This window comes from Lutra lutra, chromosome 1, assembly GCF_902655055.1.
Source record: "Lutra lutra chromosome 1, mLutLut1.2, whole genome shotgun sequence".
In the NCBI taxonomy this organism is placed as follows: Eukaryota; Metazoa; Chordata; class Mammalia; order Carnivora; family Mustelidae; genus Lutra; species Lutra lutra.
The window spans coordinates 182817627-182844159 of record NC_062278.1 but is presented as its reverse complement, the minus strand read 5'-3'; positions in this window follow the sequence as shown (position 1 = coordinate 182844159).

Sequence of the window (26533 nt, the reverse complement as noted above, 5' to 3'; positions counted from 1 at the left end):
GTTTCCCCTGAACACAGCAGGACAGGCCCGTGCGTTACCAGCTGGGAGCTCATCTAGTGTTCTTTTCCGGTCCCTGCTGTAGGCAGGACAAATGGTAGCATCACTGCCAGTGGTGATTTTGGGCAACAATTCCACTTTTTCTCCTGTGTCCACTCAGCGACATTCCCAGAAGGCCACCCGCCCAGAGAGCTGATGTCACTCCTTCCGTTAGAGGAGATTGAAGTGTGTGCCCCATCTTTGCCGTTTGCTCCACTCTGCCGCCTGAGGTTTCTGCCTCCCTTACCCAGTTACTGTTAGACCCTTTTCCAGGGTGAGACAGAAACTCCAGAAAAGCCATCTCTCTCTCTCTGCTGCTTTGCCCCCGTCTCATGTTGGTGAGGAAGGTGGAGAGTTGGTTCTCTGCCTCCCTCTGCCCTCCATTGTGGATGCTGCCCACGGATCAGCATCTGGGGGTTTCTCTGCTCGCTCCTCAAATGCTCAGTGTGTGGTGTTTTTTGTTGCTGTTTATCTCGGTCATGTGACAAGGCACACAGCGTGGTTCGCTGCAGGCCGGAGCTCACTACCTCGGTGATGGAGAGCCAGCCGGGCCCTCTGTGAAGTGTGCCTCCATCTGCTCGGCCCTGCCCAGTGGGGCCAGAGCCGGACAAGGCCAAACCGCCCAAGGAAACGCTGCCAAATGGCTCGTGGCGGCCGGGCAGATGCCCTGTGGCCTACTCCTGACCACACCAGAAGAGAAATTAATGTCACACCATATAACCTAGTTTCTTAATTCTTGGCAAGTTCGAGCTACAGATAATCTCATTTGTAAGTAAATGGAATCATTTCAGAACCCTAACAGAAACAGGCAGCAAGAAGTGGTAAAATGGTTTGAAGTCTGTTTTTGGGTAACACGTGGTTCTCGCTCGGTTCAGGTGAGAGTTAACTTACATGGTCCCCTGGGGTTGGATTTTGCCTTTGATTTCTTAATCAACTTTTAATCCTACAACTGAAAGGAATGCCCAGGAATTGACACACATCAGCTATCATGTATGAACTCTTTCTGGGGCAAATTCTTTTCAGAGTGGCTGTGATGGTGGTAAGAGACAGGCCCTCTTACATTGTACCTCCGTGTTTGCTGGCTGCTGGGCCCCATGCTGAATGCTTCTCATGGTTATTTTGTGTAATCCTTCCAGCATCCTCCTAGAGCCCATGACATTTTGCAGATGAAGAGATGCAAAGGTAAGGGAGGCAAATGGCTTGCCTCACTCATGTCACCCATTTAGTAGCTGGTAAAGCTGGGATTACACTGCAAGCAAACAGCCTCTAGCAGCTACGTTCCTACCCACTGCACGAATCAGATTCAGCACAAGGGTCGTATGTGTGTGCTAGATGCTGGAGGAGGCTCTTTACGTACATCCTTCTTGTTGTTTGTTTTACTTCTCAGAACAGCCGTACAGGCAGTGGGCACTACTCTTACTCCCAATTTGCAGACAGGCAAACCAAGGGTTAAGACTTAGGAATGTGACTGAGGTCATATGGTGAGGAATATGGCGGCACCAGGACGGGCCACAGTTGGACCCTTCCAAAGCTCAGGTTCTTAGCTACCAGATTGTAGTCCCTCCCTACCAGTGAGAAGGTTTGTCCTGGGCAGTGGCCAGAGTGTTATTACTGAGAGATTTCCAACCAATAACTAACATAGTTTATGCTTTTAAATTAAACTGTGAATTGGGGCACTGCCATGGGTCTGTGGTCATGCCACGAGAGAGGTTTGGGGTATATAGACCACTGCCCCTCAAACGAGAAGCGAGAGGGGAGGACCAGATTTTTGTTTTGTTTTGTTTTGTTTTCCCCTTCTTCAAATTTCTAACTCATTGTGGTCCCACTCTGTATGGATAATGATGTAGCTTGTGGCACATGCCTGACTGGGGAAATGGCAAGACCCCACATTCAGAGACAAGACCACAGATCTCTGCTTCAATATCAGCAATGTCAACCTGCTGTAAGACTTTCTAAACATCTTCACTCAATTTCTGTACATATCTCATCACAGAGCACGATGAGAACATGGACCAGGGCTGGCCATGCACCACACCATGGGAGAGTCATTACCAGAAATGACATCTCCAGCTCATAATTCAGGAGACACTCATTCTAGCTCCTGCTTTGAGCTTGCTGTGTGGCCCTAGGAAAGTTGCTTTCTCTCTCTGAGTTTAGCTCTTTCATTTAGTGGCTGGGTTTGGAGCAGATAAATACAGGATCCCTGCCAGTTCTAAGCCTCTGTCATTCCATGTTGATTTTTGATGGGGTTTGGGGCTGTCCTCGAGAGGTCAGTGGTCAGAAGCCAAAGAACACCATGCATTTAGCATATGCTGAAAATGGTCTGTTTCTTGACAAAGCTTGGCATGGGAGACTCACGAACTTAATAAGACTCTTGTGATTTCAGTCTGTGGCATCCCTGTGTCTGAGAGAAGAATTTCAAGGGCACCAGAGTAGGTTGAGGCCGCTGAAAATCAGAGCACACCCAGTGTGCCAAAGCAAGTGGTGTGTGGTAAGTCTTTTGAGCTTAGTTACAGTGATAGTTAAAATAACAGGAAATACAGTGAGGTTTGTAAAGTACGGTCCGCTTGTTGGATTTGAAGTGCGGGTTCTTTCAACATCCATCAGGAAGCTACAGAGCACGTCCTGGGTTTCTGCACCAAAGCACTGGAGAGAGTGATTCAAGGGCCTCCCCTTACATCGTAGCTCTGGAGAGATCCTTTATTCTGTAATTGTAAGTGCTCCTCACGTGAAGTGTGGTCCATGGTCCAGGGGCCTTGGCATCTCCTAGGAGCTCGTTAGAAATGCAGAGTCTCGGGCGCCTGGGTGGCTCAGTGGGTTAAAACCTCTGCCTTCGGCTCGGGTCATGATCCCGGAGTCCTGGGATCGAGTCCCGCATTGGGCTCTCTGCTTGGCGGGGAGCCTGCTTCCCCCTTTCACTCTGCCTGCCTCTCTGCCTACTTGTGATCTCTGCCTGTCAAATAAATAAATAAAATCTTAAAAAAAAAAAAAAGAAATGCTGAGTCTCAGGTCCTTCCCCAGCCTGGATGAATCAGAATGTGCATTTTAACAAGTTTCCCAAGTGAACCCTACTGATTAGGATGGGATGAGTACAGCTCGGGGCCACTGGGAATCACTCTTGAAAAGGGGAAAATGAAAGACTCAGTCATTCAATAAGTGACACTCCCGGTGGTTATCTGGCAGGCTCCGTAGTGGGCACCGGACTGGGGTTTGAAGGTGATAGATTTGGCCCCCTTCTGATAGAACTAGGACCACGCAGTCATGTACATCACACGGGACTCTGTGCTCTGACAGAGCAGGGGAGTAGCGCCAGAGACACACGGAGGAGGGGCAACTTCCCTGCCCCGTGGAGGTCTGGGACACCTTCCCAGGTGTATGGCTTCTAATCCAAGACATAAACGGCTGACCACAAAGAGTGGGAAAGTGCAGTGGTTTCTAGCAGAGGCTCATGGCATAGGGGCTTTCTTGGCTTTCTGTTCCGGAAAGAGTCAAAGGCAGATTTATAGGTAGCTCTTGATTCACTTAGAACAGTGGCTGGCAAGCTGTGGCCCATGACGCCTAATGGATCCTGCTATTTATTTTTGTAAATAAAGTTTTATTGGAACAGAGCCATGCTCCTTTGTTTACATATTGTCTCTGGCTACGTTCATGATCCAACAGCAGAAGCGAGGGGTCGCAACAGAGACTTGATGGTCTGCAAAGTGAAAAATATTTACTGTCTGGCTCTTTATATAAAAAGCTGGAAGGCTCCTTTTCCAGAGCAGTGGTTCCCAAAGTGTGGATTCCAGCTCAGCTGCACCGGCGTCATCTGGGAATGTTTTAGACATGACAATTCCCAGGCCCACTCCAGAGCCACCAAAGTAAACTTTCTGGGGCGAGGCCTAATGATGTGCATTGAACGAGCCCTCCAGATGCTCTGATGCACATAGCATTTGAGAAACACGGCCTTCGAGCCATCTCCTCTGTGCTTGGGGGAATTCACATAGTATCTTCTCCCTGGATTGGGAGATCCTTGCATGCCTGGCTGCTTCTGTCCTTCGGGCCCCAGCTCCGATAACCCTCCCTCAGAAAGCCACGCCTTGAGCAGCCCATGTAAAGGTGACTCCTTCGTCCATCTAGCTCATCTCTTCTTTGTTTAATGGCACATGTGCTATTTCTGCCACTTACTACCCCCTCTGCCCTTTTTGCTGTCTGCAGAGTAATTAATTCTCTCTTTGCTTTAGTTCCTTATCTGTAAAATGAGGGAGATAATAACACTGGTGCTCTCTGGTTATCATAGAGAATAAATAAGTCACCATGTTAAGTGTTTATCCCGGGTACATGTAGGGATGGCATGTTTATCCCTATCATGTAGGTGATAGTCTAAGAGGTGATACAGTGCTCTAGAAGTTTCCTAGGCTTGGTCGGCAGGAGTCACTTGCCAGAGGGACTGAACTGAACTGGCTTTGATTTGGGGCCCAGAGCTCCTGAGTTCTAAGCAGAAGTTATTTTCACTGGTCTCCTTAGCCCTTGTTCTAGGAACTGGACCAATTGAATACTGGAGCTACAGACTTGAAGATAATCTGCTCTAACCCTCTTGTTTGTAGGACAAAGGGGCCCCCATCTCCTCTGTTGCTGTGGAATGCTTCCTGAGTCTTTACGTGTCTTATCTCTTCCTTATCCCCAAGTTTAGGTGAAATACCCATGGCTCAGGGAGTTTCGCTGACTTGGCTACCGCCACACAGCTGGAAAATGGCGGAGTGGTGGCTCACCCCCCACAGGTCTGTGTTGTTGACAGATTACTGAAACTTGTCTTAAGGTGTCCCAAGTGAGCGTGATTTCAACCTGTGCTCGGTTCTTTTGAGGACATATTCTTCTGGAAGGGTCGGATCTCACCTCCCAACATCAGCATAAAGCTCATAGACATTCCTACAGCTCTCCACTAACGTGGCATTGATGGCCTTCTCTTCTCCATGGACACAAGAATCAGCAAAATCTGGCTGGTGCATATGCCTCACAGATAGGTTAGGCTCATAGCCCTCGTATGCTTAGTTTCTTTCATTGTTTGAAACTGACTGAACTTGGCATTGCTAGAATAGCCTTTATCAACCAATTAGCTTCAGATCTGGGTGGAGGGGCTGGGGCACCCCCCCCCCCAAAAGCACACTGTGTGAGAAAGTGAATCGTTAGGGTAACTAACAAAGGTAGGGCCAGTAAATAACGGCGGATCCCCTAAGGTGCCTACAGAAAAATATTAATATGTGATCAAGAATTGCTTGCAAAACCAAATAATTTCTTAGAGTGTATGCTTTAAGGGTGAAGCCTCTTTTGAAATAAGAAAAGTATGAGATTGATGGTTGCATAAAGCCAGGTCCTCCCGTTCAAAGACTTCAGCAATAATAAGGGATGCCGGCTCTCGCAGGCAGTTGAGCTCAGGACTTTGTAATTACTTTCGTCTTGATAACATCCCAGGCTGGGGTATGTTTATTGCTTGTGAAGAAGAACTGCCCTCAAGTTATCTACGAAAAACCAGTCAAAGGCACGTTTATAAAGGTATTGACCCTAAGATAATAATAAAGTGTGTGGTTGAGGGGGTGGGAAGGCATATTGGGTTTGTGGAGGATTCTGAGGGAAGGGGGTGGTCGCTGGGGGACAGAAGGGTAGAAGAAAAATGGGAAAACTGGAACCTGGTTAATGATTCAAATGCATTTGGACTATTTTATCGTTTGTCCTGACTTGGAGAGGCCTCAAGTGTTTACGGAACGTAGATGACCATTGTGCCCAGGGCTTGGAAGGCTTTCCTTGAGGATGCTTCAGTGTTTTTGGAAAGTGAAAGGGGAAAAAAAAGGAAAGGGATTTTAAACAAAAATACTAGTGTCTCTCTGAAGTCTTAGCTCACCACAGAAAATTTCCATACACAGAGATTTTCAGGGGGGCTTCAGTCCTCAGACCTGCAGTACAGCCATATGTTGGAGAATCACTCCGGGACAAGGAAAGCCACTTTCTGCCCTCTCTGAAGTAAATGCCATGAAAATCAAACCAGCTCTGGTCCTCAAGTGTGGACCTGAGCCTCCGTTGTGGGATCCAAGGGAGGAAAGTAGCTAAGAGCACTCAAAACATCTCTCAAATACTTGCTCCAACTCTCTGCTCAGTGGGGAGTCTGCTTCTCTCTCTGCCTCTCATCCCGCTCTTGTGCTCTCTCTCTTTCTCTCAAATAAATAAATAAAATCTTAAAAAAAAATACTTGCTCCAAGGTCACAATGCAAGATGGCAGGTTTGTTTGTTTTTTTTTTCCCTTTCAGTGTTACTGAGACGTAATTGACATAGAGCAGTGCATAAGTTTCAGGTAGACAACATAACGATGTGATGTAAGTAGGTATTGTGGAATGATCACCACCCCAAGTTCAGTTCAGATCCATTACTTCATAGTTACATGTTTTTTATTCTTGTGACAAGAACTTTTAAGATCTAGTGTCTCAGCAACCTTCAAACATACAATACAGCGTTGTTAACCATAGTCTCCATCTGTGCATTAAATCCTGGGAACGTACTGATCTTCCAACTAGATGTTCCTACTTTTGTCCCCCTTCACCCACTTTCCCACCCCTTAACCCCTGCCTCTGGTAACCACCAATTTGTTCTCTGTCCCTGTGAGTCTTTGCTGTTGTTTTATTTTGTTGTGTGTGTGTGTCTTTTTAGATGCCACTTGTGAGTGAGCTCATACGGTATTTGTCTGTCTCTGTCTGACTGATTTCACTAGGCGGGTTTCTTTCTTCAGATAACTCTGATGTATTGGTGGTAGATGTGTAAAGTGCTGTATTGAGTAGGGTTCAGACATCATTCTTGACCTCAGCAAGAAGGCGTGCCACAATTGGTTGGCTTTGTCTGCCCTGCAAATGAAAGGGGAGTGTGGTTTCATATGTACCCATCTGCCGACGTCACAACGTCCATGCTCGCTAGGTCGCTGTCCCTAAAAGCACTGTGTTCTGCAAACCTACTGCATAAGCGGGGCAAGAGTCATATTTTTTCTTAATTTTTTTTTTTTTGAGCAGTATTAGCTTTGCAACAAAATGGAGAAGAAAGTATGGAGGTTTTCCATTTATCCCTACCCTCACACATGTGTAGCCTCTCATTGCAACATCCCCCATGAGAGTGGTATGGTTGTTACAGTTACTGAATCTGTGTTGACCTCCATCATGATCCAAAGTCCAGGGTTGACATTAGGGTTCACTCTTGGTGTTTTGTGTTTGGTGGGCTTGGACAAAAGGACAATGGCACGTATCCATCCATATAGCCATTATAGTATATCGTACAGAGTATTTTTACTGCCCTAAAAACCCTCCATGCTCTGCCTGTGTGTCTCTTCCCCACAACTCTTGAAGATCACTGATCTTCCTACTGTCGCCATAGTTTGGAATGCCCTATGGTTGGAATCACAGAGTTTGTAGCTTTTTTCAGACTGAATGACCACATTCTTCATAAATGACTTGGAGAGTTTTCGTAGACAGATCTACTTATTGACTTTGGTTCTGCAGGTGGATATGTGTCTAGTTCGGAAGGCTAAGGGACACTATAAAGCAAGATTTGTCCAACTTTTTCTGTAAAGGGACAGACAGTGAATATTTTAGGCTTTGTGGGTCAAGAGACAAAAAACAAGTTATTTAGATAACGATTTAAAATAAAAGCGTTTAAAAATCTAAAAATTGTTCTTAGTTCATGGGCCATACCATAACAGGTGGCGTGCTGGATTTGGCCCACAGGCCAGAGTTTGCAGCCCTCTGACAGTGGATGTAGACACAGACTTCACCATGTAGACAGCATTTCGTCCTCAATTTCCCACAGACCATGTTCTTGTCATAAACCTCCTGCTTCCTTTATTTACCTCACCTGTCTGAGTTTAGGTAATTAAGGTACAACTCCTGGGCCAGAGGAATGAGCTCAAAAGCATGAAATCGTTCTTCTGATACTTTGTGTGTCATACCTTGCAGAGTTGGTGTCAGCGTTAGGTATGAGGGAGGCTAAGAGGGGCAGTTGAGGGTGGAGAAGCAGCATGGACTAAGAGAACGTTCCGGTAGAATGTTCTGGTGGGCTCCGGTAGATGGTGCTCTGGAGTTGGAGTAATGCATTAGAACACAGGCCAGCCCTGACTCTGCCATTTACAAGCCATGTGACCATGGACCAGTCAGCTTTCCAGGTCTCCGTGTTCTCATCCATACAATGGGGATGCCGGTACCCGCCTACCAGCTGACTAGGCTTGCTATAGGACATTTTAGGACTATTATTTTTATTATGTGAATCTATTGGGAAGCCTAGTGTTTAGCAATTTTGGATCATGGAAGATTGAATGTAGGTGAGTGTGGAGTGTGGTTTGATGGGCTGGGGAAGGAACAGTGGGCTGAAAGCCCCAAATTGATGAACACCTATGGACTCCTGAATGAGTTCACTGTAGAAATGAGAGAGGGAAATGTCACTATCTGGCAGATGATTCTTGAGGAATTGTGTAAAACCTGATGTGTGGCAAATATCTACTGAGAGGCTTAATTAGCACAAGTAAAGCTTTCTTTGGTTCATGGTCTGGCCTTCAGTCACGTGGTTTCAGATGGGGGACTGTCCATACTGTTGTAACCGTATCCATCTTTCAGGGAAGGATTCAGTCTGCCCAAGTTTTCATGGCTGATGCCCCAGAACCAGACTATTAATGTATTTATTTTGGTGGAATACTCACGCCTGGATGGTTACCAACCTCTCTCCCTCTTGGAAGAGCTATGTGGGAAGACAGAGCTCACCCAGAAGGTTGGCTGGGGAGTGGGGAATCGGTGCCAGGCGGGGGAATGAAGTGAGTCCACGGGCCCAAGGCGGGGTAGCCTGTTTCTATTATATCCCTAGTGTTCATGGATAGCTTTGCCCAAGAGACTGGAAAATTCCACATTTTCCTTCAAGTGTCCTAAATTGTGTGTGTGCGCCTATCTATTATAGTACAGCATCTGGGAAATGCAGAAAAGCATCAAAATAGTGTTAATCATCTAATTTCATTCCTCAGTTACAACCTCAGTTAATATTTAATGGACAGTTTTTTCTGTGTATACATACATTTCTAAAAAAAAAAGTCCTATTGTACTGTACTAGTCAGGGTTTTCAAGAGGAACAGAATCAATAGTGTATATGTGCATTTGTACCCACGTATAGAGAGATCTTGGTATATATATGGATAAGGATACATATCTATTTGTCTAGAGCGCGAGAGAGGAGACTTCTAAGGAATTGGCTCACACCATTACAGAAGATGAGAAGTCCCCAAGGGGGACTTCCAGCTGGAGACCCAGCAGAGTGAATGGTACAGTTCAAGTCTCAAGGCCAGCAGGCTCGCTACCCAAGAAGAGCCCATGATTCAGTTTCCAACCGAAGACAGGAAAAGATTGATATCCCAGCTCGGGTCAGTCAGGCAGAAGCTCCTTCTCGCTCTCAAAGATCGGCCTTTCTGTTCTAGTCGGGCCTTCAGCGCCTTGGATGGAGTCATCCATTTTGGGGAGGATCATTTGCTTTACTCTGTCTAATTCAAGTGTAATGTCATCCGGAAGACACCTTCCCAACACACTCAGAATAATGTTTAACCAACTCTCTGGACACCCCATGGCCCAGTCAGGTTCACGCATACAGTCAGCCATCACAAAGACTGCTTTAGAAATGACCTTTCCAATATAGTATATTAGGAACGATTCCCCATTTCATTATATAATCTTTCAAAACAACTTTCAAATTATGCCATCTTTTACTTTATTTCTTAAAGATTTTATTTATTTGAGAGAGAGAGAAAGAGAGCATGCACAGGGGAGGGGCAGAGGGAGAAGCAGACTCCCCGCTGAGCAGGGAGCCCCATGTGGGGCTTGAACCCAGGACCCTGGGATCATGTCCTGAGCTGAAAGCAGCCACTTAACTGACTGAGCCACCCAGATGCCCCTAAATTATACCATAATTTAATTATCTCACCACTGTTGGATATTGAAATGGTCATCCTTGGGTCTTGATGTAGTTCCTGAAAATCCTTTCTGTCCTCCCAAGACGACTCTAGTTTTGTTGCCTGGAACCCCTCTATGTGGATGGATGATTGACAGCCCTTCCTCTCTGGCCAGCACTTCCTACTCCTTCCCTAAAGCTTCCTGCATTTTTCTGGCATATAGTAGGTATCTGCCTCTGTGTTTCTTGCCTAAAATCATCCTCCCATCATGACACATTGTTTGTTTCATCTATTGTTTCTTTCATAGCATTTACCTCTACCTAAAATATTCCCATTTATTTTACTTATTTACACGTCTTCCCAACTAGAATGGAAGCTCTATAAGCCCAGGGATCATCATAGCTCATACATACACTTAGAACATAGACAGGCACATAGCAAGTGCTCACTGAATATCTTAGGAAGGGAGAACGGCTATGTGAGCAACTAGTCTTTTTTAAAAAATATGGATTTCCAGAAGATAAGTTGCTGGTCTTGGAGGGAAAGGAATATGATTCTCTTGTATAATGAAAAATGACAACAACTATAAGCCATATTTTGATTCACTTTCGTCACAATTAGACCGTGAAAGCTTGATCGTTTTTTCAGTGGACCGTTTTTATGTCCTGACATGGATTTCTAATGGCACACTCTCAAATAAGATTTTGGAAGCATATCCTCTAGCACATGTGGCCCTTTCCTGCCCTTCTGTAGCTTGGCATTTCTGTCCTCGAAGCCTTCCCAACCCCCGTAAAGGGCTGTCAGGGAAAACATGGCAGATAATCTTTGGAACACCTGTGAGTGCATTCCACATAAAGCATGGGTTTTGCTCAACCCACATTCTCGGGCTTGTATAGGAGGAGATTGCTGGGGGGCAGTGACGGATGAGGGAAGGAGATGTGAGTCTGGTTCACAATGAACTCATTGGCCTTCTTACCTTTGAGGTCTTGATGCCAGTAAGCAGGAGCCTTCTTGCTTGTCAGGGGCCACAGTGCAGCCCATAGGAGAGCAGGGCTGGTCAGATAAGGCTGGGTCATCGCGGCACAGAAGTCTGCTCCCTGGACATGGCATCCGCCAACTGGATAAGTTCTTTCAGACAATGAACATGATCAGTTGGCCATTTTGGTCTCCCCCGATACCGAGTTGAGCTCTATTCTTCTCATGGGCCAGGACATTAAACCGTGTGAGGTTGGTGAACATTTATTTACTGGTAAATGGTCAGAGAGAAGACAGGTTTGGCTTTGCAGTCGCTTGACTTTTCTATTGCACCGCGAAAGCAGCCCTCCAGAGGACATGTGTGAACCGCCTGGCTGTGCGCCAAGGAGACAGGTATGTGTAGAAACAGGTGGCAGGCTGGGCTTTGGCCTGTGGGGTGTGGTTCGCGCCCCTCTGTGCCATGGCATTGTGATTACAGATGTGGATTCTGCAATCAGACACAACTGGCTTCACCTGTTTCTGGCCAGGAGACCTTGGGGAGCACAGCTAATGACCTTGACCCCTGTCTTCTTATTAAAGTTAAACGAATCAAGGGTGTGGGGCATCTTCAAAATGCTGCTGTGCATGGAGACTTCCCATTAGCATTATTTTTCTCAAAAAAATGACATCAGGAACAGTTTACTTTTTACTCAGGATCTCTTCAGTGAGAAAGGAAAAAAAGTAGCATTCTGAGGCAGAAAACGAGACCTTCCTTGAACTTTGGCAACGTCTGGTTCTGCGGCCACCTGAGGCACTGAGCAATAAAAGGCATCAGAAAGGAAACTGATCCAGAAAGAACCTTTGCTTTCAAAGTCCTGGAATAAACCAGACCATAACTACATCCTTTAAAAATGTGAACTCTTTTTTTTTTTTCCCTCTAGAAAGTAAAAATTGGTTTCTAAAATCAAATCTCCTTGTGCGTCCCGTACACATGTACTTGGAATAGACAAAATAGTCCCAACTTGCCTACAGAACCCCTCCATGGGGTCCAGCCGGAGCTGCTTACCATCACGCCTCTCACGGCAGCGGCTGCTCAGCAAAATCTGGCGGGGGGGTTGCTTAATGAGGGGTGAAGACAATATGGACTCAGGGATGCGGCCAGTTGCTTTTTCACAGTTGGTAGGCAGTGTTGCAGGTGCATTCTCTTAATGAGGGTTAATTTGTCTCATATTTTAATCTGACAGAATCTGGCCATGTTGTTCTGTATTCCTTGGAGGTGACTTGGTGTTCTTGGTTGGCAGAAAGAGAGAAAATGGGAGTATAATTTGGGGTTTGTTCAAATGATAAAGAAGCAAGCGGGAGTTGGTAAGGAAATCCTACATTTCTGGTGCCCAAAGTGACGATTACATGGAGGAAGAACATTTTAGCACAAACAGTAAAGATGAAGGAGGGCTAAATTAAGTTTCTGGAAGATTCCATTTGGCAGTGGCTCGCTATACAATGCACTGAATGAGTGTAGGTACCAGCGGTGTTATTTCACACGGCACTCGTGAGTTTGCCACTTGCAGATTCTGCTACCTGCAGGGTACTTCAAGGCTCCTACTCCGAGAGCGAACACAGATTCCATCTTAATTGGAGGCAGAAATTTTTTTGAAAAACACAAACCAAAAAAAATCCAAACCCATATTCTCACTGAAAAAAAAGAAAAAACAACAAAACCCATCAATAGTATCAGTACTTAAGTTAAAATGATTAAATTGGCCCTTCCCACCCCACGTTAATCACAATCATAGATGATCACATATAAGTACTGTTAAATCGCTTGGCTGTGTTTTGGATTTGGAGATGGAGACATCCAGAAGCCCACAGGTATATATCCACGGTATTTGGGAGAGCTCTTTAATTTGCACATGACTGAAAGCAAACCCACACAAGCTTCAGCCACGAGTGGAATAGCCATGTTCCTGGGAAGTTAGCGAGCGGACATGGATGGATTCCTGATTGGATCCTGGGGTCCGCTGGGAACCTTCTCTCCTCCTCCTCTTCTCCCTTTCTCCTTCTCCATCATCTAGTCCTTCTCTCTCCTTGCCAGTCCTCTGCAGACTGCTCTCCTTCCCTTGGTGGGAACGATGCTCACCCACATCCCCCCAGTCCTACCTCACCAGGGCAGCCGCTCTGGTGGAGAGAAAAACTTCTTTATCTGGGGACCTGGACATCAGTCCCAGAGAAGGATGGTGACTGGCTCTGATCAGGCCAATCTCCGTGGACAGGGGGACAGTAACGGGACAGACCGGGATCACCTCCTTATCTGTACCAGGTGGAGGAATTGTTGTTGGGGAATGTGAAGCCCAGGACCACCTCAACTCAAAGAAGAGGGAGTTTGTGATTCCAGAAAAAGGGGAGAAAGAATGCCAGTTAACAACCACATAGTGTGCCAGTGATGCATACACATGTACATCTTAATTTAAACAACAAAAAGGAATACAGAGTCTTTGCTATTCCATAGCTTTGCTTTTCGCTTGGTACATACCTTTGTGTGTGTCTCCATACATCCTTATAGCTTTCTTTTTCAAAGCTGTAGAACATTCACTTTGGCATGGATTCTGTTTTACCAGAGCCAAAGGAGCCGCCATTTAAGGAAAGACAATCATGTAGTATCCATCTAAGAGCACATGACAACTTATATTTTGGTATTTCCTTGTGTGTCTTTGACAGCTTTCCTCAAAATCCTAATTTCATTAAACTGTCTTAAAAATCAGGGATGTCATAATTAGCCTTTGTCGGATTTCTGAGCCTTTAGAAAAGCTTCTGACTTGTTTCTTGTTGCCTGGAATTCCATTTCCATGGATCCTTTCCTTTTTGCTTGAAAAATGAAAATCTGAGCCCTGGAGGGGTAATGATTTGAGCAAGGAGTTGCTTTTATTCCTGGAGGTCAATGAGTTTGTCAGAGCTTTTCCTGCACGGAGGTTTTGGTAGGAGGTGGGAGGGGATCCTGGGTGCTGGGGGCAGAGTACTCCTTTGGGGTAGGGGCTCCCCTGAGGAAGGGGGACAGAAGTAAAGGTGGGTGGGGATAAAACTGGATACAGGAGAGGTTCTGGAACGTGTTGGAGCTCAGTGCTTCATTAGAGGAAAAAGCTGGAAAACTCCCCTGCCTCTTAGGGATCTGGCTCCACGTGTGCCAATTTCTGGAATAGCCCTGTGTGCCCCCCCTACCACCAATTTCTGCCTGTGTCCTTCTGCCTCTATGCCTCCCCATCTGTGCATGCCGCTTTGACGCCACACTTGTTACCATCAGAACAAAGCCCAGCCCCTTCCTTGGTTTCCACAAAACAGTTGGTGAGCATCCCTTTTTATTGAAAATTTTAGGAGTTCATGGGAAGGAATAATGTGGGGGTTCACGTGCCTCTTCCAACCACTTCCTGGCACCAACACGATTATTTCTTCATTCCTGATTGCCTTTATTTCTGGGAAAGAAAGATATTCTCCTGCCCGGCTCCTGTAGGATAGTTCTGTATGACGTTCTTGAGTTGTCCCCTTACAACCCCACGCACTTCTCAAGAGGCCCGACAGTTACTGATCCACTGACACAGTATATGGGAAAGAACAGATGTGTTGGAATCAGGCAGACTTGGTTTCAAATTGTTGTCCTTCTGCTTACTGCCTGTGTAACTTTGGGCCAGTTACAAAACCTCTCCCGACTCCGTTTCCTCAGCTCTAAGACAGCTGTAGTGACACCGCCCAGCCTCCTCCCCGCCGCCTCAAAGCACTGCTGGGAGCCTGAAATGGAGAATCCCTGACAGAAGGCACAGCACCTGAAGGCTTGTGGGGCTCGGGGTTAGAGGATGGGTACACCTCATTGAGAGGTGGGGCCGAACAAGTAGGCTACATTCTGAACACGGAATGTCCTAAATGTACACCCAGTTTTTGGCTTTCTGTTTAATCCATTTGGGGCCATTAAAGGTGTATGAATAGAGCTGGGTCTTATTAGGTTAATTCTGGGAGCATGGAGGAAGATGGGTGGTCCAGGCAGGTCCGGGCAGATGCTGGTGAGCACTATGTCATGAAGTCGTGTCAACAGAATTTGATAAATTACTAGATTCTATCCTCAAGTTGGCTTCCATTCAGGCCTTTCCCTCTGCATTTGTTTTTGTGATCTCTGGTACTCATTCATGATGCATATAGTATATTATTCTAACCGTGTGTTATGACTATTTTTCCATTGGCAACCAAGAGAAGGTCTCAGTAGGGTGTACAGGCTTTGTAGGTTCTGATTCTGAAGCATGAGGGCTACTTACTTACCGTGCTGACCTAGAAAAATATCACCCAGCATAGTGGGACCTTTAGTTAATCAAACAAGCCATTCTTTCTGTACATTTCACTGAGATGCATGAATTGAGATGTGTGAACTGTAGCGGGCTTTGATGGACTCCTTGGATGGAGAAGAATCTCTCTCCCGAGCAAAATAGCAAAAATTTCTCTTCAAATGATAGGTATCCCTGATTAGGAGTATCAACCAGAGGATGTATCACAGAAGAATTCTGTTGATGCAGTGTTGGACCTGATGCCCAGCCACCTGCCTTTGAGATGATGCTTTGGTCTCTCCTGATGCCCACTGTGCGGGCTGGGACTGTCGGGGACACACAGCCGAGCCGTTGGTAGGAAAGGGGATCAGACAGTCCCATGAGAAACTGTGTATTCAGACAGAGCACAAAGCTGCCAGTAATGAGTTTTCTGCTTTTGGCAAAGGTACAAGAGCTTCAGAATTTCCCCAAATCTCAGGTGTGAAAGCTAAAGTTACCTCTAGGCTGTTTCAGGTATGTTATGTGATTGGTACTTCTTTGATAAACCCAAGTGTCTGAGGGCTTGGCACCCTGAAAGGCTGATTTTTCCTAGGGTTCAACTGTCTTCAAATAACTTCCCTGGCATTGAAGGCACTAAGCTGGCTTTCCCCCACCTCCAGCCGTATTGGTAATGCCTCCTGCCTTGTTCCACCCTTGAGTTATTTACAATGGGGTAGAGATGGCATGAAATGCCCAATTTCTGTTTATGTCTGACTGCCCCATGTCTATCAGGCTCATCGCTCCTTAATTATGAAACATTGAGACGGACCTTTGAAATGGAAGCCAAGTCTTATTACAGACTTAATCATGGGTCTTTAAGTCGTATAATTGCTTGTGATCTCTCTTTCTCGGTCCCATTTAAGCAAAGTATGTTTGGTGTCTACGTTTCTGTAAGGTCATTGAGCTAGAAGAGGGTGGATCCAGCCTCCGTGTATGCAAATCGCACAGAAACGTGTGTGCTCTATGTGGTGGTGGTGGTGGTGGTGGTGGGTAGGGGAGAATGGACTCTTGTTATGTCTGCTGCCTGTTTAATTAATCTTTCTAGATGCATGTCCTTGTTAATGAGTCTAAAATCACGTTGTGTCCCTGAGTAAGCCCTGGGGAAGTGAGGCTTTCGAGCCATGCTTGGGCTGCAGAAGGACAACCTCCCTTCACAGCCTGAGTCCCTTACACGCCATCTGTGAGGTTGGTGTGGAAGTCTCTGTCTCCAATCCTCTTTCAGTAGGATCCAGGAGCCTTCACGTCTCACTCCCAGAGGAACAGGAGACCCATCTCTTGATGAAACCGGGAATATTTTTTCTGAGTTAGATCATGTTCGAGTTAGATAATGTTCAGGTCTGCCTAAGGGCTTCCACATGAGGAAATGAGAAAATGTAGCAGAACTGTGCTTATTGAACAAAGCTGCCTGTCTTGAGTTCATCCAACCAAGGCTGAAATACACTGGGTTAAAAAAAAAATGAAAGGAGGGCTTTTGCTGAATTTGATTTCATATTTTGCTTGCTCTACCCAGAACGTTCTGTTGTCCATTCGCAGGGTAATATGCAAGTTACCCCCTGTTATCCCTGTCTATACTTTACAGATCTTGAAAAATCAAACTGCCCTTTATTCTGACTGTTTTTCATCAAATAAAAATGCTTACAAATACACCAAGGCATAAGGTCAGAAATCAATTCCATCCTCTTAAAATTACTTACATGCGGGAGCTGGCTGCTCCAGGAAGCCTCGCTCAATATCTCATATTTTACTTGTAGAGATTGCTTGTTTGGCTTCCTAATATCTGAGACAGGCTATGGGATATTTTCTCTTATTTTCCTGGAGAGCAAAGAATTCAAAAGAGCCTGATGAAAGAGCCCAGATAGCATGGGGCCAGAGGAGGGATCCCTCTGTTTATACTGTGTTTGCTTACAGCCCTTGGCAGTGCCCTACGATCACCTGGCCCCTGGGTGCTGCTCAGTCGCTCCTCTGGACCCCCGAGCAGCTGAGGGTTCTGTTTCATCCCGACCGTCTGAATCCTCACCCTCCGAGTGCTACTGGGGCAGTGCATAGTGGTATCATTGGCCTTCAAAGTAGGCAGATGTTTTCTTCTCACACATCAACTGAAACGTTAGTCAGAGATCGTTTTCCCGTTAATGGTTGTCTCTACCCTTTGTGAGCTGTGCTCCAAGTGAATGGATCCTTATAATGTATCCAAGCCATGCAGTTATAAATTATTTTTAAAAGGAAATTAATGATTTCAGGGTTATCTCTGTAATAACATCTCTCTCACCTGAATCCTGCTAATGGTTTTGAGTGGGATAAAAGGAGTAGAGGTAAATTCATTAAAACTTAAATGTTTCCTTCCATCTTTCCAGCTGTCTGTCCATCCATCCATTTACCCATCATCTGTCTCTCTACTCATCAGCCATCCATCTATCTGTTCATCCACTTGTCATCTCTCCGTCCGTCCATCCATCCATTCATGCATCCATCCATCCCCCGCTTACCAAGCACGTGCTCTGTTTTAGGCATGGAAGTGGGAGTTGAGACAAGTGGTGAGCAAGGCAGGGTTCCTAACCCCATGAAGCATATAATGTATTAGGAGAAATAGAAAATAAAATGGCGAGGGGATTATTAACAAACAAGAAATAATTTTACAAAGATGGCAGAAAAGCCATTTCAGGTCTTCTAGGAAGTCAGCATTTAAACTGAAACCTAAATATTAGAAAGACTGTGCCACGTAAAGATCTGGAGAAGAGTTTCACCAGAAGAGTGAATGGCAAGTGCAAAAGGCCTGATGTGGGAATGAACTAGATAGATGTGATGAACAGAAAGGAGGCGAGTAGGTGATGGAAAGAGAGGCAGCCCAGAGCAGTGTTTAAAGAGTATGGACTTGGAGGTGCCTGAATTGGAATCCTAGTTGCCTTACTTGTCAGCTGTGGGACTTTGGATAAGTTCCTTAATCTCTCTGTGCTTTTCCTCATCTGTGAAGTGGGGGATAATGATAGCCCTACCTCATGGTGTTTGTTGATAATTAAATGAGCTGGTATTTGTGAAGCACTTGGAATAAATATTTGCTAACTAAAAAAAAAAGTGTTGTTTTTTTTTTTTAAGATTTATTTATTTATTTGAGAGATGGAGAGTGAAAGAGAGCGCATGCGAGCATCTGCAGGGGAGTCCGGGGAGAGGCAGAGGAGAATCCCCAAGCAGACTCTCCACTGAGCCCCAAAGTGGGACTCCATCTCAGGACCCTGAGATCATAACCTGAGCTGAAACCAAGAGTCAGCTGCTTAACTAACTGAGACACCCAGGCACCCCTAACTAAAAAATGTTTTTAAGTTAAGTTGAGAAATTGTACGAGATCTGTTTTAACCATGCCTAGTAATTATAGTAATTCACAGACACAAATCTTACAATATCATGGCTTGTCACTATAGGGGGAAAAGGTGAATTGCTGACCTAGTTCAATATCCTCATTTTAGAGAAGAGACTGAGGCTTACTTGCAGATTTTATTTAAATTATTTATGAACTACAATATACAGGACCATGTTCTTGTCATAAGACATTCATAGAATGCTATACCAAAGCTGAATTTTACGCTATTCTTCCCCTCAATTCTAGGCCCCTCCCTGGAGGTCAGTGTCTGACTCTGATGATGTTTGTCTATACTTCCCTATGCTCAAGTGAGAAGGAGGAAAATGCACAGTTTTGTTTTTATAGACATATTGAGAACATCTTTTAAGTTGCAGTAAAAGTACACATACAGTTTACCGTCTTAACTGCTTTGAAGTACATGGCTCAGGGCCAAGAGCACATTCCCACTGTTTTGTTAGAATCTCTTGTTCTTAAACTTGTTTGTTGTTTTCACTTTTAATTTTCTTTTTACTTAACAGGATGTCCTAGAGATTTTTCTTTAGCATTGGTGTAGCTTTTCCTTGTTCCTCTTAACCTCATCTTGGCCTTTCACGGTGTTGTAAATAGTTCTCTGAATCACTTCCATATTACTGGACGTTAAATTGCTTCCAAGTCTCTGCTGTTGTACAGAAAGTGACTCTTTAAAACATTTTCTTTCTTCCCAGCTAAATAATGAAACAGGATCCAGAGCTATATTGGGTAAAAGCACGACTTTTCAATGTGCTCTTGTTGCTTGTGAAGCCCTGGATTCTTCCATTCTGGCAGAAAGGCATCTTTAAATCAGAAGGCAAGTGATGGGCAATTGCTCTGTAATAATTGTCTCAGGTTCCAAACGGGTCCAAATGAAGCTTTAGCTTAATGAATGACGTGAGCGCTGCCCTGCCGGAGAGAGCAGCAATCTGCTTTGTCTCCTGTTTGTTTTCCTCCCATCATCATTTGAGGGGTGCTCAGATGTGGCCTGGTATATAACGGCCATGTGACTTCTAATCAGACACCTGTCCATCCCATCACAACTGTCAGGATTCACGGGGGTCCTGCCACATATGGGGCCGTGCTGGCAGCTCTCGCTGGGCTGAGCAGCCCTTTAGTGGCTGAGAGCGTGTTCTGGGACCCCAGGAGGTGCTGGCTGCTGCATCCCGGGGCGCTGGAGGCCCTCAGACCGCATGGAACCATAGAGGTTCTCTGGAACTGCCCTCCCCGCAGGACTGTGGAGCGTGGCATGGGCGGGAGTCAGGGAGGGACTGGGAGGCTGCTTGCCTGGAGAGGACTGTTGCAAAGGACGCACATAGGACAGGTGAACTGAAGAAGTAAGGTCTGTTTTGCTTCTTCACCATGCTGAACATCCCCAAGACTTTTATCTTATAAATGGCAATTTGGACCCTTGTCCCCGCTTCGCCCATGTCATTCCCCAGCCTCTGGCAAATACCAGTCGACTCTCTATATTTACGAAGGGTTTTGTATTTTAGATTTCACATGCAATTGAGATCATACAATATTTGTCTTTCTTCTGACTTTCTTCACTTAGCAGAATGCCGTCAAAGTCCATCCATGTTGCACATGACAGGATTTCCTTTTTTTTTTTTTTCTTAAGTTATGGCTCAGTAGTATTCTGTTGTGAATATATAACACATTTTCTTTATCCACTGAACTATTGGTAGACCCTTAGACTGTTTCTATGTCTTGGCTATTGTAAGTAATGGTGCAATGAACATGAGGGTACAAATGGCTCTTTGGGATAGTGCTTTTGTTTGTTTCTTTTGGGTAAATATCCAAAAGTAGAAATGCTGGGTCATATGGTCATTCTAGTTTTAATTTTTTGAAGAAACTGCACAGTATTTTCCACAGTAGCTATAGCAAAACAGGAAGATAAGAAAGAAAGGAAGGAAGGAAGAAAAGAAAGAAAGAGAAATAAAGGGAGGAAGGGAGGGAGGGAGAAAAGAAAGAAGGAAGAGGAAAAAGCTAGAGTTTGTCCACATTCTGTGCCAGATCTGGAGATGTCACTTGTCCATATCTAGCATCACTTCTGTTCCCTATTGCTGTGATCACTTCCTGGAGTGGCTTTGTGGAGAAGAGAGATTATTGGATGGGCCCCCAGCCTCTCTCAGAATCTACAGTGGCTCTCTTAACTGTCCTCTGCTGATGTGTTTGCAAGTAATCGCTCTCTGCCATCTTTTTCCAATGAGGCAAATTCATGGTCCCTATTTCCACAAACAAGGCTTTCCCTTCTACCTCCTCGGACTGGCTAACCATTGTAATCTCAGCTCAGTTTGACATAGTAGAGTTGAATGTAGAAAGGTTTCCTTTTTTTGGAAAGGTCTAGAATTTTTCTGTCTGACACTGAAGTTTGGTCAGGATAGTAAAGGATGAGACTGCCTGAGCTCCTGAAGTTGTCGGGGAAGTTGTCAGGTTTGTATGCAGTCACGTTCACTGGTCTCCTCAATCCTATGAATGAAACAAAGAAACAATGACCATAAGAACAACACACCAGCCTAAAATGATCTTATCCAAAGAACCAGCCAGAGTAGACGTTCTCAAAAAGACAGAAAGGGGATCTGGCTGATGAGGCTGTTTGATGTTTTGAGTGGAATGTGCACAGTTCAGTGTTTTGGGAATTCCAAGTCACCCCAAGGAAAGGAGGAACAGAAGGGTCGGGTGCTCTAGTGGTTTCTTCATTACCTGCAGACTGTGAATGTCCCCAGTGATTGTCTGTACTATCTGTTGGGGACATGGGCCAGGTATTTTGTAACTGATCACTTCTATACTTTCTGAAGTAGGGGGTTACAGTTCATGGACACCCCCCTCCAGATTGCTTTCATTCAGGGGGGATCAAGTGTCAATGCCAAGGCTGGTGGTCAGTGTCCGCAACATAGGACATACTGAATTCCTGGCAGGGTCTCTGTCTAGGTCTTGTGAAGAGGCAGGTGCATTGGTTTTGCTCCCAAGAAGGTAGTCCTACAGCTCGGTTAGATATGATTAATGGGTCTGTTCATAATGAGAGCTGACACTTACTGAGCACTTAATATGTACCTGGCCTCATGATACATTCTTCTGAAGCATTAGGTCATTTCATCTTTCCAGCAACTCTCAGCTATAGGTGGTATGATCATCAAACTTGAGAGGCTTAGAAGGGTTCTCTTACTCAATGTCACGTAACAGGGATCACTCCGGAGTAGTCACTCTTAATCAATGATCGGCAAACTATGGCCCAGAGGCCAAATTCAGTGCCTGTCTGTTCTGGGGTAGGACTCAGGATTGAAGAGTTGTTTTCATATTTTAGAAGTGGGTTTTAGAACATCCAAAGAAGAGTGACATTTTGTAATAGGTGACAGTTATATGGACTTTGCATGTTGGTGTCCGTAAGCTAAGTTTTACTGTCACAAAGCCTCCAGCACTCCTTACGAGTGTCTGAGACTCGTGGCTCTCCCACAGCAGAGGGGAGTGGTCGCAGCAGAAACCGTGTGACTTGCACAGCCCAAGTACATGCAGTCTGGTCACTGACTAAGGCAAGCCGGCCCGCCTCCGCTGTTCATCACTGCACAATTACCTGCCTGTTTATCCTCGCCCGTCCTCATAGGGAATCCTTCCGTGACCTGTGCCATGTGCTAGGCACTGTTCTGGGCGCTGACACTGAGTCAGTAACAACCCTTTGCAACAGATGTCATCATGACTTCTTTTATAAACGAGGACACTGAGTCATCAAGAGACACGGTTGTAGGCACTTGACCTCTATGAACACAACCTTGCAGACTGCCATTGCCCGCATTTGACAGGTGATGGAAATAGAGGACAGAGAGAGTCTGTGACTTTCTCTCCATTACGCAGAAAGCTGGAGGCAGACATGCCCCTCAGTACCGCTCTTAACACCATCTCAGGGCTATGGCACTTTTACGGGAAGGTTCATCACCATGTGTCCAACAGTTCGGGTTGTGGCTCTCGATGACTCTACCCGCCTGCTTCAGGTTGGCCCCAGAGAGCCTTTGAGAGCCGCTGCCGCCCCCACCCTCGGGCGCCCCCGACTCCCATCCATCCCTGCTAAGCGAGCCTCAGTAATGATCTCATTTACATCAGGGCGGGAGGAGAAGATTTAGTTCAAAACCAAGCGGGCCAAGACGTATTCCGTTTACGTGCCTTTCAAGCCGCATGCTGAAGCAGGTCTTGGTAATACTTTCTCTTGCTGGAACCAGAGGATTCCAATCCCGCCGGGCCAGCAGCAGGCCCTGCTCCTTTCATGTCAGATAAGGGGAGGCTCACGAGGCTTCCGTGGGAATAGTTTTGATGGTCTCGCAAGGTGAGCGCCTTTCCTTTTCCTTTGAAGGCATTGCTTCTTAGGAGTTATTTCTGAGTCCCTGTTTGAATAAATTTAGACGGCATTTCTTGAAAGCTCTGGTGCTCGTACTATGGATGTATAAGTAGGACATCTGTTTTGAGGCGTGAGAGAGAAAGGGCCTTTATATCCTTAGAACGGCTTCCCGTCAAGATTTCTTTCCATCTCATGTGAAACTCCTCTGCCTGCCAGCCGCCCCCCCACCCCCATGCACACACACCTTGCATCCGTCCCCAGAAAATGCTCACTAAGCACCTCATGCCAAAACCAGCTTCAGTTTTTGTGATTTGTATTTATTCCTATAAATATTCATCTCCATTTAAAAAAGGGACAGACGGAATTCTGCAGACATCTGAATCTGCTGTAAGAAAACTGTTCGGTGTGTACAGATAGGGCTCGGGGCTCCAAAGAGGAGAGAGTATGCGTCTGAAACAGAAGACAAAATATTTAGAAACCCGTTCTAAGGCAAGGCAGAGCAGGCAGTCCTGTACTTTCTGCTGAGCCCCACTGCCTTGTGAGGGTCAGGGGAAAGGCCAAGTCATGGTGGGTGGCTGGGGGTAGTTTGGGAATGTTCCCTGATGGAGGGAGAAATCAGCTTTGAAATGAGACTAAGATTTACAGAAGAGTATTACCATTGGGGGGAAGGGGGTAGATTTGCAACCAGAAATGGGCAATGTCATTGAAGAAGTAAAAAGAAAACCATGCTTGAATTCCTTAACGTCATCAAATAAAGCCTAGGTTAAAGATTGGTTTCCATGTAGTTTTATAGCACATGGGCTGAATCTGGCCCTCCGCCTATTTTCGTCAATAAAGTTTTATTGGGGCACAGCTGCCCTCCTATTATTCGCATATTATGTGGCTTTTGCCATACGGTGGCAGAACTGAGTGGTTCTGACAGGGACCAGTTGGCCTTGCAAAGTCTAAAATAATGACTTTCTAATCCCTGTAAAGCAAAAGTTTGCCACCTTCTGCATGGGTCAAGAGGTACCAGCTAAAGAGAAGGAAGGTCACGTGAGGAGAGGGGAGAAAGAGGAATGTTTAGAAGACGAGCAAGAGGGGCACCTGGGTGGCTCAGTGGGTTAAAGCCTCTGCCTTTGGCTCAGGTAATGATCCCAGGGTCCTGGGATCGAGCCTTGTGTTGGGCTCTCTGCTCAGTGGGGAGCCTGCTTCCCTTCCTCTCTCTCTGCCTGCTTGTGATCTCTGTCAAATAAATAAATAAAATCTTTTAAAAAAATGAGCAAGAACAAAAAGAAAGGGAAGTGGAGAGTGGCAGAGGCAAGAACATTCTCCGTTGCATTCGTGCAGATATATATCCTCTTTGCAGTTCAATGTTTCTCCGTTTCAACCACATATGGCATCACTGTTAGTCACGGTCCTTGACAGCTCCGGTCCCTGTGGGACTGTGGAAACATAGTGTCACTGCTGTTGGCCAAAGGAGCCCTGAAGAGTTTGTGTCATAGAAAATTTGGAAGTATAAATTCAAAACTCCAGAGAGCTGTAGGACACATGGCTAATGGCCACATGAGGCCTGAAGGCCAGTGCACCAACATCCTGCTTGAGGAGTTCCATCCTGAATATGACAACCAGACAGCTCACCAGTGTGAACTTGGCACTTCCCCAATTTTTAGAGGATTTTCTGTGGTGTGACATGTTTGGTCAGGTAAATTGGGGAAGCTCGGGGTTGCGTACAATTAAACATATTTGCTGGCTGCAGGACTTCTCAGAGCCTTTAATAAGTCTTACGAAGCTCTGGGAGTAGAAGGTAAGGTGTAGGGTTTGTCAAATGTATTTCACATGACCTTTACCCTCTCCCTGCCTTTTTTAAATTGATAAATGGAACCCATTTGGGATGTGGTGGAGTAGGCATTATTTCAAGATCAGTGTATTTATATACATTTTAAAGGTAGAGAGAGTCTTAGAAGTCATGTAGCTGTGTGCCCTCATAGTAATGTTATGAATCATCTTCCCAGGAATTTTATAAAATCAAATTTAAGCCTGAATGTCTGTGCTCCTGACTTTAATGTTGCCCTTGGAAATCTGTTTTTGGTGTTTGGGTTTAGGGATTTTATAATTGCAATTTCCAATCCAATTCCAGCCTCAGATTCTGCACTCCTATTGGCTTCTGATTTCTCTCCTTCCCAAGGGGGTAATGGCAAAAAGGGGGTGGAAATAATAAAACTTTGTAATTGGACACTTAAAGGTCAGTCACTGGAAAAAATGAACTAGCACATTGCATCAATGGTTGTGGATGATGAGTTTTTGGTTTAAAAAAAAAAAACCAAAAAAAAAAAAAAAAACCCCTCCTGTATTTCAAACACAGCCTAGAGTCAGCCCTAATTGCCTGAACTGTGGGCTTCCAAATGAGCGTTTGGAAATTGGCAATCAGCACAAGTTCACATCTGCTGTGACAAACTCCTGGCTCCACCGCGTCCTCGATCACGTGGAGAAGCCTTCCTTATTTCCCTAGTAATACTGTCACTTCAGTGTGGATTTTGCTTCCTCTGTGACATGCTTTGCAAACAAGGGAGGGCTACCCTAGGGGTTTGGGGCAGCGTGCCAGGGTTTACTCAGAGCTCTAGGATAAACCCGTTGTATTTTCCTGGAGTCCTTTTAAATAAGTTTTTTATTGAAGTATAACATACACCCCCCCCTCCACACATAGACACACATGAGAGAGAAGAGTACACACATATCCTGACTAAGCAACTCAGATTTTGAACCTATGAACATACCCACATAACCGGCATCTCTGATATTGATCAGTTTCAACCACACATGTTAAATTAAAGCTAGTACAGATACATTACCAAGTAATACACCTTATGCTTAAAAATAAAATACAAGACCTCAAAGAAATTCCAGAACTCTTCATGAATTACTACAATTTTTGGTTCTTGGAAAAGCTATATAAGCACACAAATGTATTATTCTTTAAGCAAACAATGTATTCTTCTTTAAGCAAACAATGTATTCTTCTTTGCCATTAGTTGCTATTTGATAAAATAAAGTTGGAGGAGAAATTGACTAGGCAGAAAAAATTAGTAACCAGCACGGCTCTGAGTCCTTGTGCTGTGTTAGGCATCAGGCATGCATTGCCTAAGTGTTCGTAACAAGCCTGAGGGCGAGTGCACCGTAGGCTTGAAGCAGCTGAGGCTTCTAGGCGTTGCCTGGGAGCCAGAGAGCTAACATCCCAGATCCATCTGACCTGAACATCTATTCTCTTAATTGCTCTGTTCAATTGCCTCTGTGACATTTCTCTGTTTCCTTTTGTTTGGGGCAAGTGATCTCACAAAAGAATATTATTGTTATTTTTTTTTAATGAATTGAATATCCTGACTTCTTTGTCTACGGCTCTAAAAGTATAAAATTTATTTTTAGGTTGGAGACACACATCAGTGGGCTTGTTGTATAGCCTGCTGTCAGTTTGAGAGGAAAAGCAATCCAAGTTGAATTTGGAATGAATTACCTTCAAATGGCCATGCTTTGCAATGTACTACTGTAATCTGGGATATTGTACGGCAGCTTAATGTGCTGGGTGATGACACGTATGACCA